This window comes from Tympanuchus pallidicinctus, unplaced genomic scaffold (assembly GCF_026119805.1).
Source record: "Tympanuchus pallidicinctus isolate F22 unplaced genomic scaffold, pur_lepc_1.0 scaffold16, whole genome shotgun sequence".
Classification (NCBI taxonomy): Eukaryota; Metazoa; Chordata; class Aves; order Galliformes; family Phasianidae; genus Tympanuchus; species Tympanuchus pallidicinctus.
Window position 1 is genome coordinate 25,218,659 of NW_026294679.1, and position 13,021 is coordinate 25,231,679.

The 13,021-nt window shown below is 37.3% G+C and overlaps 1 protein-coding gene across 5 annotated transcripts in view; it reads left to right on the top strand.

Annotated features, from left to right (window-relative positions):
* CTNNA3 (catenin alpha 3) overlaps positions 1 to 13,021 on the top strand; it is a 420,268-nt gene that overhangs the window by 327,944 nt on the left and 79,303 nt on the right. The window lies entirely within an intron of this gene.

The following is a 13,021-nucleotide window of genomic DNA, read 5'->3' on the forward strand; positions in this document are numbered from 1 at the left end:
AATAAAGGTAGAAATAAAAATCAGATTTTTGGGTAGAAGGCTTGGCTTTTAGTATTTTTGTACTGTATCTTTATGAATTGCATATAGTATGATTTTGCACACTTTAGAAAATCAACAGTGTGTTTCTTTTTCCTCCCTTAAATATATATATAGAAATAGTAATCTTGCAGGTTTTAGAACCTGCAAAGAAAAGTGACTGGCTAATGAAAAATGTTGAGGATCAAACAAACAGGAACAAACAGGGCTAATGCTAAGGTACAGAGTAAGGGTTCCTTTGCAAATTTGTGACCTGGACTTGTCGCCCTTAAAATAAAACTTCTGCCATCTACCTTCCCCTCCCCCCCCCCCCCCCCCCGGTTTGCTTGTAGAAAACTACAGAACAGCAGGATTGCATTGGCAGTTCTATGTTGTAAATCAAACTGAAATAAGAAGTGAAAGATAATGGTATGAACCACTAGTCAAAACACTGCATATTTGGTTTGTTGTTTTACCGAAAGCATATGTGCCAGTCTTTTATCTACTACAGGCTTAAGTAACATCTTACTTTAGACTCAGAGGGTCCTTGTGCTAGTGAGGCAGGATTACATGATTTCTTCCTATTTTTCTTTCTTACACTTGCAGTTTAGAGATTTTTGTGAGCAGAAGCGCTCAGTTCCCTGCTGTAAAGTAGAGCTTGAAAAGCATCAGTAGTTACATCTCAGAGAAAATACAGTGAGATGGAGAAAATTAGGCAAAGCTGTTATCAGTCAGCATTTAGGTTGGTTGGTATAATCAACCTTGCAGCTGCTGAAAGTGATGTGCTCCTTGAATGCAGTAATTAACAAAGGCCACCTTGAGATGCAGGGTTCTTGAACAAAAATCCTGACACTTTTATTAGAAGTTTAACAGATTTCAGTAAAAGTCTAGAGAAAACTGATGTGAACATCAGATATGGTTTGTTTGTTTTTCCAAAATGATGCAATTCAGTTTAAATTATGTCTGCAGATTTATAACAAGACGAAAGTAGATCAGGAATTTCTTTGCCACTGTGGTGTAAGTGACAAAAGCTGTTCTGTTCTGAAGAAGATGACTCCTTTTTGTTACCAGAACTTCCATTCCATTAACACTGCTCACTATAGAGTGAAAAGTCTGGCCCCATGTACAAAAAATTAGATGGTTCTCTGCTTTTTGCTCCTCTTCAGTTCTTTGTTTTTATTTCTGTCATTAAGAGCCTTTTCTGAACCATTTCATTCACTATCACTATTTTGTGGAATGGTAGGGAACTATTTCAAAAGATGTATTATCACTATGTTACCTTATATCTGAGTGAGATATCAAATGCTAAATCCCATTCTGCACGGTTTTTATGCGCCTACAGCAGCTCAGCATCTTGAGACCTTTTGGGGAAAGTTGAGCAAAGGCAGTATGCAGAAGGCAGCACATCCCATACTTTTCTTTTTGAGCCTAATGTAAGGGCCTGCTCCCTTTCCCATCTTTGCATTTATCTGTTTGGAGGCTGTTAGAGTTTGAGAAGTATTTAATTGGTTGGAGGAACACTAGTACTGGCTTTCTCTCTTTATAAATGTGTCTGTGTTAGCAACAGTCATAATTTAAAACTACATGAATCTTACTGTATGTGCTAGCAGAGATGTGTTTTGTCCAGTGATCTGTATAAGGAGCAATAAGGGAATGAAGGATGCCAACACCGTATCATACTTAGATAACTCTTCAAGGTACGTGAACGTGAAAGTACCTGTAAATAGCAGTCTTTGCCCCTGCTGATCTTTTGAGACACTGCATGCTTAACTACCCGCTGCTCAGAGTAGCTGCCTTTCACTTTGGATTTCTTTCCCACCACTTTCAGCTTTTAAGCCATGGGAAGCCTTTACCCTTTGCCCTGTGTTCGGTTATTTCTTCTCTAGTTTCTTAAATTTGCTGTTACCCTTACAGTATCATTTGCAAAGTATTGCAGGTTCAAGACATCCACGTTTCACAAGCTAAGGAATTCAGACATCGTAGAGTTAGAGCTATCCAAACATTACCCATGTAACTTCAGTGCTAATCTCTGCATGCATATTTCCATACCCCATAACCCATATATTTTTTTTTCCTCCCAACTGTGCAAGGTGAAATCCCATTGTGTATTTCTCTTGGGTCTTTGTAAAATTCATATATCTGTCATTCGTAAATAATTTCAACAGTAACTTCTTCACAGAATCTCTTTTCCAGGATGAATTTCCAGGTATCCATTCATGCTGGTGAATGTGTACGTTGCCTCATATACATTCTTGAGATTTGCTATTATCTGAAGACCCATTTTAATTGTTTTTCGCTGATTAATCACTATATTTTCCAAAACTGTGATTATAAAAGCAATTGTCAGTTCATATTATTTTTATAAATGTATTTTTGTTAATATTTTTCCAAATAATTCATATAACAAAACTCTCTGTTTGGGAAAGATTAAGGAAGAGAATACAACTTTGTATTTAAAAATAATGTTGCTTTCCTGTGATTTTAAGTTAAGCTGAGCTGAGAGATACTTAAAAGAGATTTAGTGACAGATATTCAGTATTTGTTCATTGACTTTATTGTTCAAGCTAGACTTCCCCAATACTTCTGTGTGCTTAAATTCAATTAACCTTTCTTACTGTTGAAATAAAAACAGTAACTTTCCACATCTGACCCACTATAATAGCTTTTAATTGGAAAAGAAATTAGATCCTAGGTATTAAAAATCAGAGTCTGCTTTACTATGACAAAAGTAGAGGAAAAATCAGTGAGAGCAGTCTCCTGTCATACTGATAATGGAAACAAGTGCTGGAAACAGACTAGTCAGAGTTCTTTGCATCTCTACAGATTATTTTCCTTACTGTAGCCTGCTAACTCTCTTTCTACTGCTTTAGAATAGATTTCTTGTTTGCTAGTTGTAATCAGTAAGAGAGATTGTGCTACCTCTCAAATCTCTTTTTATTTCTCTTGTCTTCCATGTATATGGGAGTGTGGATGTGTGCATACAGTGTTTATGCAGCTTAATAGAAAGGTAAAGTTGTATGGGAAGCATTACTGTTGTACTCAAGAAAATAAATGGTGCTAGTCTTCGAAGACTCAAAAATTGTAAAATATCAGATAAAAGGTGAAATAATAATTCTGCACAGCTTTTTTCTTTGTTTAAAATTATGGATTTTATACAGCGGTCACAGGGAATGTGACTGGAATGTTGCAATAGATATAATTCAGGACAAATCCACCATGACCCAGGAACAGGCTGTTACGTTTTGTGGAATTCCTTTTTTTACTGGGCAGGGCCTGAGTGCTGTGGGGGATCTTCTGAAGAGAAGATGCTCTGAAGAGGTGCCTGCTCAGGGCACTGTAGGCCAGGGTAATGCCAGACATTGTTTCCTGGGGATGGCAGTAAATGTGGAATGAGCTGACTGTCAGTCTCAGCATATATAAGTCTTTATAATCTCAGGATTTGTAAGCAAGTATGTGAGCTAATCTACTCTCTACTCATAGCAATATTAATGTGTAAAACTTCAAGCAAAACTTGGGAATATATTACATATTCCAGGTTGTCTGTTTCTCAGAATCATGTGTCCTAGTATAGTGGTGAATTCACTGTGTGAAGTGAATTCTGTCTTTTTTCCAGTACTCCTAACCAGATCAGCTTTTGTTTTTGAGCTGATGCATGGCAGAGATCTTAATGTGTTTCTTCAGCTCTGTTTTCTTAAATACAAGTTCTGTTTTAGGTCAAAAAAGGTAATTCTTTTTGAATGCTTCTAAATTTTTACATATCTTCCAAGTGACCTCTTAAAATGTCAGCCTTTGAAAGACAAAAATAATCCTACTTACCTTAATATATATACCTTCATATGCTCCCCCTTAAGTGTTTTCTAATGATTTCGAAGTCAATAGAGATTATTATATTAAACCTATAATAATAAACAGCATGTTACGATATGCCTAGAAGTGTGGCAGTTTCAGAGTTGGCTGTTTTCTTAGTTAATGTCAGTCCGTGGCTTAAGCAATATGTAGTATAATGCTTATTTACTGAAAGTTCCATTGAGATTTAAAAGATCAAGATTTCTTTTCCCCTCCTAAGTTAAGGAAAAACTGTTTTCTATTAAGATAACATTTCTAAAATATAATAAAGGGACTCCCCCATAGCACTTCTTCTTTTCTCTTAGTGATTTGTCCTACTTCATACATTTGAACAGTCCCAGTTTGGCAATATTTGTTCAGCCTTTCAAATTTGCCTCACGTTAGTAGGCTCCCTGCTGGCAGAGCCTGGACCTTGAATGTAACAAAGTGGGGAAAAACTTCATTGGAAAACAGTGGTAACAATTGTAGTCATAGAAATAGAGGCTTTAATTCACGATCATTTCAAACAGTGCTTAGTGGAGCTTTTGTTATAGCAGTTATGCCTGATACGTTAATATGTCTTTTCTGACTGCCTTGGTTGTACAAGTGCTAGCTTTTTGCCTTTCCTGCCTGGTAGCATGTTGAACTGGAGCACTGAACCAGCTCAAAACTAGTGTGACAAAAAAAAAAATGTTTTCATGTGTTTCAGCTCACTGATCTTTGTCGTGCTGCTTCATGACTACCAGCTTCAAGGCAAGGACGTGCGCGTAGAGATTTCATGGTAGTTCAAATTGGATTGAATTAAAGTTAAACAGAAACCTCTATGTGTCCCATGAAATAAACTTAGGAATTATGTATACAGATATAGGGTTCATATGTACGTGTTTGTGTATGTATATGTATACATATGTATATTTGCAGACTTAGTAAGACTTACAGACTTATTCACTAGTTTTGGCTTCTGTGTACAACAGGACATTCTGTTTAGGGCAGACACCTGAAAATTAAGCCCTGCGACTTCAGTTAGATTAAAGCAGGTCATGCTGTTGTGTACTGTGAACTGAGTTTTGGAGGAATGGGTAGCATCTGGATGCCTTGCAGTGATAAGGAGCTGATCAGATGCACAAGAACTGGACTATCTCCTAAGGAATGGAAAACTAATTAAATTCTGAAGTTTGTCACTAGTATGTCCTGGGGGTAAATGTCGTCTTCATCTGGGATCTCATGATCGGCCTGTCCATGAGCGTGACAAGCAAAATGAAGTAGGTAGAGAGCTTTTGGAAAGGTAGGTTATCAATATCATCACAGAGTATTTTTCGGCTCTTCTAGATGCTTTGATCTACTGCTAATACATTTCCTCTTCAGTATGAAGCCTCTGCCTGTGTTTTGTTTAGACATCTGTGCAGTGGGGGCATAAGGAGCCCCTGAAGTCACTAGCTAAAGCATAGAACTGTGGGGTTTAATTGCAGGCATTGCCTTAAATGTGAGTTGCAGTGCTTCATGCAACTGCCAGGCTGTACAAGAACAGTAAAGAGAAGTTGAATAGGGGAAGGTGCACAGGCTAACAGATTTGAAAGGCACAAGGAGTTATCCATACTCATCCAGCGTAGCCTACCTCTATTAATTCCTCAGGAACTTTGGTATTCCTATTGATATTTCCTGCCTAGCCCCCCCTAACCTCAAACTTTTAAAATATATTTTATTTTTTAACAAGTATTAAGGTTTGTCATTGTCTCATTTTATGATCTCTTCAAATTGGACTGTCCATATATGCATGATATTTTGGTGTGATATTTTTTCACTTTTCCTAATTTCCATATGCACATGTATTCATAGGAAATAAGTCAGGAGAGAAATTCAACTGTAGAGAAGTGAATAGGATTAAGATAATCAAACAGCCTCATTTTGAAAGTCTCCAGGGATAGGGCATCAACCACATCTCTAGGCAACCTGCTCCTATGTCTCACCACCCTCACTGTGAAAGGCTTTTTTCTTATGTCGGAACGTAAGTCTGCCTTCTTTAAGCTTGAAGCCAATTCCCCTTGTTTTATCACCACAGACCCTGCTACAGAGTTTGTCCCCTTCTTTCCTGTAGCTCCCCTTTAGATAATGAAAGGCCGCTCTCAAGTCACCTTGCAGCCTTCTCTTCTCCAGCTGAACAGCCCCAGCTCTTTCTGCCTCTTCTCATAGGAGAAGTGTTCCATTCCATGCACCATTTTTGTGGCCATCTTCTAGCTGTGCTCCAACTGCTCTATGTCTCTCTTGTACTGAGGACTCCACATCTGGGCACGGTGCTGGTGAGGACTCACCAATGCATAGCAGATGGGCAGGATCCACCTCCCTCGCCCCACTGGTCATGCTTCTTTTGATACAGCCTAGGGTATGGTTGGCTTTCTGGGCTGCGAGGGCACGCTGCTGGCTCATGTCCTGCTTTCCATCCACCAGTACTCCCAGGTCTTTTTCAGCAGGGTTGCTCTCAGTCCTTCAATTCTTCAGTTTGTATTGGTAGCGAGGTTTGCCTCGACCCAGGTGCAAGTGGGTCCACTGCTCAAGCCAGTCCAGGTCCCTCTGAATGGCATCCCGTCTCTCTGGTGTGCTGACCGCACCCCACAGCCTGGTATCATCAACAAACTTGCTGAGGGTGCATCTCAATGTCAGTGTCACTGGTGAAGATATTAAATTGGTCCCAGCACTGATACCATTCATAACCAGTCTCCATCCAGGCATTGAGCCATTGACAACCACTCTCTGGACTTTATCCTGCAAGCCATTGAGCAGTCAACCCATCAAATCCTTATCTTTTCAATTTGGAGAGAATGGTGTTGTGAGAAATTTTGCCAAAAATCTTGCTAAGGTCATGGTAGATGACATCAGTGGCTCTTTCCTTGTCTGTTGATGAATTACACAATAATTTCTTGTCATATTATCTTAGAAAGTCAGTTTTGGACTTGGAAAAGTTTTGTTGAAGTTCTGATAGCATTTTAGAAGCTTTAGACAGCTGTGTTCTCTTCTTTTGCTGACTCTTGTGCCTTAACTCTATGAAGCATAGTGTGTGGTTCAAGTTTGCTCAGTTACAGAGTAATAATGACTGCTTATATGTCTAAGCCATTTAATTGTCTTCGTACTTATGTTTTCCAGTTAGGAAATAGCATCACTACTATGTGTGTGTTTAAATGAGGGATAAATTACAACATTTTCCTACCTCAAACTGTGATTTTGTGAGTAGACGTTCATTAGTAATTCACATTGCCAGTGATTGGTTCTCACTTATTTTTGATTATTTCACTTTTGTATTTAAAAATTCTGTTCTTAGAAAATCTAGCCCCTTAGTAGCTGTAAGCATGTAATACCATGAGAATGCTGCCTTAAATTCAGCAGTGGTGACAGCAGTTCTTAATGGTGTTGGTCACTAAGGTGATCAAGAAGTCTTTGGCAGGGAACATGGAATAGGAACTGGTGGCTTCCCTGTCTTCCCATTTTCGCTGTGATACTTTTATGCTTTTTCACCCTTCATACAGAACACCAAAGGGAGTGATCTCATATGCTGTTTACCTACTTCATTTCATTTTTGGGAGCTCTATTTTAAAGACGTAATTCTAGTGTGCTTATCTCTGGGTTAAAATAGAAGCGAGTACTAACTATACCATGCTTTATTATGCAGCTTCTTCTGTGCAGCAGACCTCTGTTTTGAGTAATTCTTAATTCAGTACACTTTTAACATGCAAAAACTGTAGTGTGAACACTATAGTCGTTGTTCTCTATTCTTCATGCTCTAAATAATTGGGCTGGGAGAGACAGTATGACAATGGGTTGTGATTCAGAGATATTTTATCCAGTATATTGGTTTGGGATTGAGAGTGGTAGGGGAGCATAGATTAAATATGTAATGTCTTCACAAGTTCAGAAAAAGTTATTAATACCTTTTCCAATGTGTAAGCTACAAGCTTGTTAAAAACTTGAAATGTGAACACTATTTGAAGAAGCAAAAGGGATGTATGAAAAGCACGTTCATAAAACTTCCATGCTCTCTTTATATATGTGTATACATATCTCTGCAAGTCTTTTGGCACAGTGTTAACAGTAAAATGTTGAATGTCACCAATTTGGCATTATATCACAGAAATATTAGTAGCCTTGAAACTGTCTGTACACTAATAGAATAAAATTTAGAAAAAGCTTAATCTAATCCATATTAGCATTGTATTGTGTTGATTTGTAATAAAACCATAGATGACTGGAGTTTCAAAAGACAGTGTCACTCAGTTCAACCGTTCGCAGTGAGTGCAGAATCATCTTTGTATAGAGTAATTCCATTATTACTTTAATGTATTTTTGAACACATGTAATGAAGGTGTCTTCACCATTCATTAAAGTTTATTCTATTCCAAATAGTGTAGCTTGGGTATTATAACTCAAGCTTATGTCAGAATAAGCCCATATATTTCAAATGATGTGCCTTGGCCAGCGCATCTGCATTAGCTCAGATGAATTTTATTTGATGATTTATTTATTTTAATAGTCCTCCTCATATCACTGTAGATTAAAATGACATTAAGTGTGGTTATAATACATAGCATTCAAATTGAGTTACCAGACTATACAGGTCTGTTCTTACAAACTGAAATTCTTAGGTACCACTCTAGAAGAAATTGTAGATGCTTATTTTTAAATCACAAGCTGTGAGAAATATTACTTGGTCTCAAAGAGTGAGATGAAATAAAGAAGTACTGAATAAAGACTATGTGGATAAGTAGCTAGATTTTAAAATTCATTCTGTATAGCTGTATTGTCCTACATTGAAATGGTAGCTATTTCTAACCGTTCTGGCCACACTTCACTTACACTTCTGATGTCCATTATGTCTTTGAATTTAGGTGAATTCCTGCAATTGGGGAACCACTAAAATCTGAGAGCAAATTGTCTATACGCAACAAAGTGACTTTCATGGTAGATGATCAGATTATGGGGGATAATAAAAAATTCAAGACACACACCACTTGCCACAACTCTATGATTATTCTGCCATGGTAGTACTTCTCTTCTTGCTGAAGATGAAGGGCATCTTTAGAACAAAAATTTTCAATCCTGGCAGTACATTTCATTCTCACTAGTAAAAATGAACCAGCCTGGAGGCTTGTTCAGATTAGCATAGGGTTTCTGGATACCTGATTATCATGTTGAGAAGTATCCTTATGAGGGACAAGTTGAAGTTCCTTTGCTTTGTGACTTTCTCAGTTTTAATCAAACCTAGATGAACCTGATCAAACTCAAGCTCAGGCTACGTTGACAGGCATTGAGTAAATGTGAAAGGCAGAAAGAGAAAATTTATAAATTATGCTACTGTACAATTTTTTTTCTTTGCTGGAAAGATAATTGTTGCTTTGCTGATTTACTTTTTCATTTTGTTTCTGTTTAATTTTTTTACTTTAATGATTTTCCTTTTTTTGAACATTAACCTAAGATATGAAAGGTATGCTTATGCCTTTGCTGCTTGACTTGTAGCACTTAATGTGGTCATGATTGAAATGTATGCTGTAATTGCTTTCTTTGTATAACCTTACTTTGAATAGGGACATCAGGAGACTACCGAAAATTAATCATTTACTATCTATTAAAACATCAGTGTCCAATCTTTGGGCTTTCCTGGGCTATATTGGAGCACAATTAAAAATTTCAAGTATATAAGTAAAAAAACTTATTTTATTTGTTAGTACTAGTTATTAAAACATTAAAAGAAAGCATAAAAAACTAGCAGTTTGGAAATGTGTGTTTTAAAGGGATCAGGGTTTTTTTTGTTTGTTTGTTTCTCTTAATCAGTATCTCCTTACAGTTTTTACCTACAAAAATCAGAAGAATCAACAGGTGTTTTTTTTTTTTGAAATTGAAATAATAACTTTTTACCGTTAGAACATAAGTGGAATTTCATATATACTTGGTGGGCAGTGCCATTCCTGTGTTTAAGAAAACAAGTCAGTTAATATGTTACATGTGGTCTAATAAAAAAACCCAAATCCATCTTGCTGTATTTTCAGATCTACTGAAATCAAAGCAAGACCCCCCCAGTGGTGTAAGTAGATTTTAGATAAGGTTCTTAAAGTTCAGGAGATGTTTCGTAAGAGGTTAGTGGAATAGTGAACTCAGCTTTTTGGAATATTTTATAAAGAGAAGAAACAGTTTTTTAAAGATTCTGCCTTCTACTATTCTATTGCCCTGAGTTTTCCTCACAATGAAAAAAGTGCTTTCGTGAAAGGAACCAATGAGCCAAGAATGCGATTAAATGTTAGGAGGATGCTAAGTAATTGGATCTGTAGTAACTGTTTTTTTATAGAAAACGAAAGTATTTTTTAGCATTAGATATGCTGTTATTAATTGAAACTATAATATTGTAAGTATATTTTAAAAATAGGATTAGTGTCAAGGATCAGTGGATTTTTTTATATGGGCTATGAAAATTTCATGTCGTGTGTTACAGATTGACTTTGTTAGGCATTTTTTAGAAGAACTCTGCATATATGTTGATGTTTCTAACTATAGAGACTGTTACTTTTTCAATATTGAGCCATCTTGGTTGCTGATGAAGTGATCTTAATCATTTAATACAAGTATGTTAAAAGGTGCTGGTAGAATGGCTCATTTTTTCATAGGATCATAGAATCTTTTGAGTTGGAAGGGACCATTAAAGATCATCTGGTCCAACCCCTGCAATGAACAGGAACACTTACTGCTAGATCAGGTTGCTCAGAGCCTGGTCCAGCCTGGTCTTGAATGTTGCCAGGGATGGGAAAACCAGCACATCTCTGGACAAAGTGTTCAGTGCTTCACCACCTTACAGGGTACTTCTTTCTTATATCCAATCTGAATTTCCTCGTTTTCAGTTTGAAGCCATCTCCTCTTGTCCTGTCGTAACAGACCCTGCTAAGGAGTCTGTCCCCTTCCTTCTTATAGCCCTCCTTTAGGTACTGAAAGGCTCCTCTCAGGTCTCTGCAGAGCATTCTCTTCTCCAGGCTGAACAACCCCAGCTCTCAGCCTGTCATCACAGAGGAGGCATTTTTCCATCCCTTGGATCATTTTGTTGGCCTTCCTCTGGATGGGCTCCACAGATCCATGTCTCTGTCAAAGGCTTTACTGAAGTCCAGGTAGAAGACATTAATGACTCTTCCCTTATCCACTGGTGTGACCTCCATTACCAATTACGATTACAAACAAGGGGATGAAAGGATTAAGAGCAGCCCTGCTGAAAAAGACCTGGGAGTACTGGTGTACCTCAGCATTCTCCTTATCTGTTGCCAGTCTGCCCTTATTACTCACTGAGGGGGGGTTCTGTGGACTTTCCTTTTCTGGTTCTTCTACTCATAAAAGCCTTTCTCTGTAAAACCAGTTCTCCTGATTTTGTTACTAAAAATAGCAGGCACAGTGCTGCTAATGAGAATTAATTGATTAATAATATTTACTTTTCCAGGTTACCTTTTGTGATCATGGCATACTGATGTGTTAGCTTCTGAATCAAGAGTTTGGTCATGACTTCTATTAAAATATAATTAGTTCATTAGTTATTTTTTATTGGAGATGGCAAGGTTCAGAGAGGTCTAGGAGGAAAGTACCGCAAGAAAAGGCCAAGATAATTGTTTATTTAAACAAGAGAGGAATTAGCAAAATAAAAAAGTGCAATTTCAAGAAGTGTGCAGGTGTCGAGAAGTCTGAAAGTTAATTTGGGGACATTTAGAGTTGCTGATTAACTGTAGTAGTATTTCTTGAAACACTTTCTTTCTAAGTCTTCCGCCTTAGGAAAGGCAGGATTACAAGTGTTTTCCCATAATTGTTGTTGAGAATAAAGAAAAATTGTAGCAAAACCTCAATAAAATATATAATGCGCTCTTATGTTGCTCTGAAAGCAATACCTCCTATTTATTTCCATGAAAACTACAAAAGGTTCAAAGAGCACAATGATACTATTCAATACAGAAAATTCTCAGCTACAAAACATTATTTTCAATATAGTCACCACCTTTAGGTATGCATTTTTGCCAGCCATGAACAAGATGGCTGGCAAAAATTGCTGGCCATGCTTGTTAAAATCTGCGCCAGTGCAGGTGAGAGCTGTTACTGTTGCCACTGCACCACCCACTGCATCTTTGTGCTCATATCCACTGTTGGATCTCTAAATGTTCAGCAAGTGGTGAGTGTCAGTGGGTGCCTTTTCTTTTTTTTCCTGCGTAAAGGAATTAATTTCCACACCTATACCTTTGCTTCATCTATGCTTCCATATCTGACACCACTCTGTCAGACTGCCCCTTTACTGCCATATGTCACACAGCAACAAAATGCAAGGGAATACTGTCAGGAAGGTTCAACACCTCTACTGCCGTACCACCAGCAACCACCTGTGACATCATGGGCCACCATAATATAGGAGGCATTGCTTCCAGGGCAGCACTCATAAAGAATACTTAAATGTTGAAATCACAAAAGTGTTAGTTCTCATGTTTATGGTACTTGAAATTTTTAAGGTTGCTTACAGTTTTTCAGATTTTCATTTTCATTCTCAATAATTGAAAAAATAAATCTAGTTCAACCCATTTTTATCCTATATTTCCTTTTTGCCTCTTTTTAGGTTGCTTAGAATAATAAACCAGAATATATGAAATATGCTCATTATTATTGCAGTTCTAGTCAATGTAATGCAGAATATGTTTCAGAGAGGTGCCTAACCCTTTTAGGAATGTATGATGTAAACAATTTTTGATGGCACTGAGCCGTGAATAAGTAATGGGTCCAAGAAAACATCTTTTTGTAGTCTTTTGCTTCAGAACTCTATATCCAACAAGGCTGGAGTCATGGATTTGAGGGAATTATCAAGTCAGGTACAGGAAAAATGTCAAAAAAATAAGAATTGTTTGAGTTATCAATTGAGTTATCAATTATCTGACAGCATTAGTGAAATATCAGAACATGATTATACTTTACTGGGAGATTGTTGTTTATATATTTTAGAATTTGAGTTTTGTCTTTTTGTATCGTCTATGTGTGCAAATGATGCTGATGATAAGCAACTGTCTTAAAAATGGATACCTGTTTCTTCTGAAAGGGAGGCTTCTGAGGTCTTATATATGTAATCAACTGTACCCCTGGATTTGCTTGTAGTTGTGAAGGAAGGGATGAAAAGCATAATATGCTCTTAGTT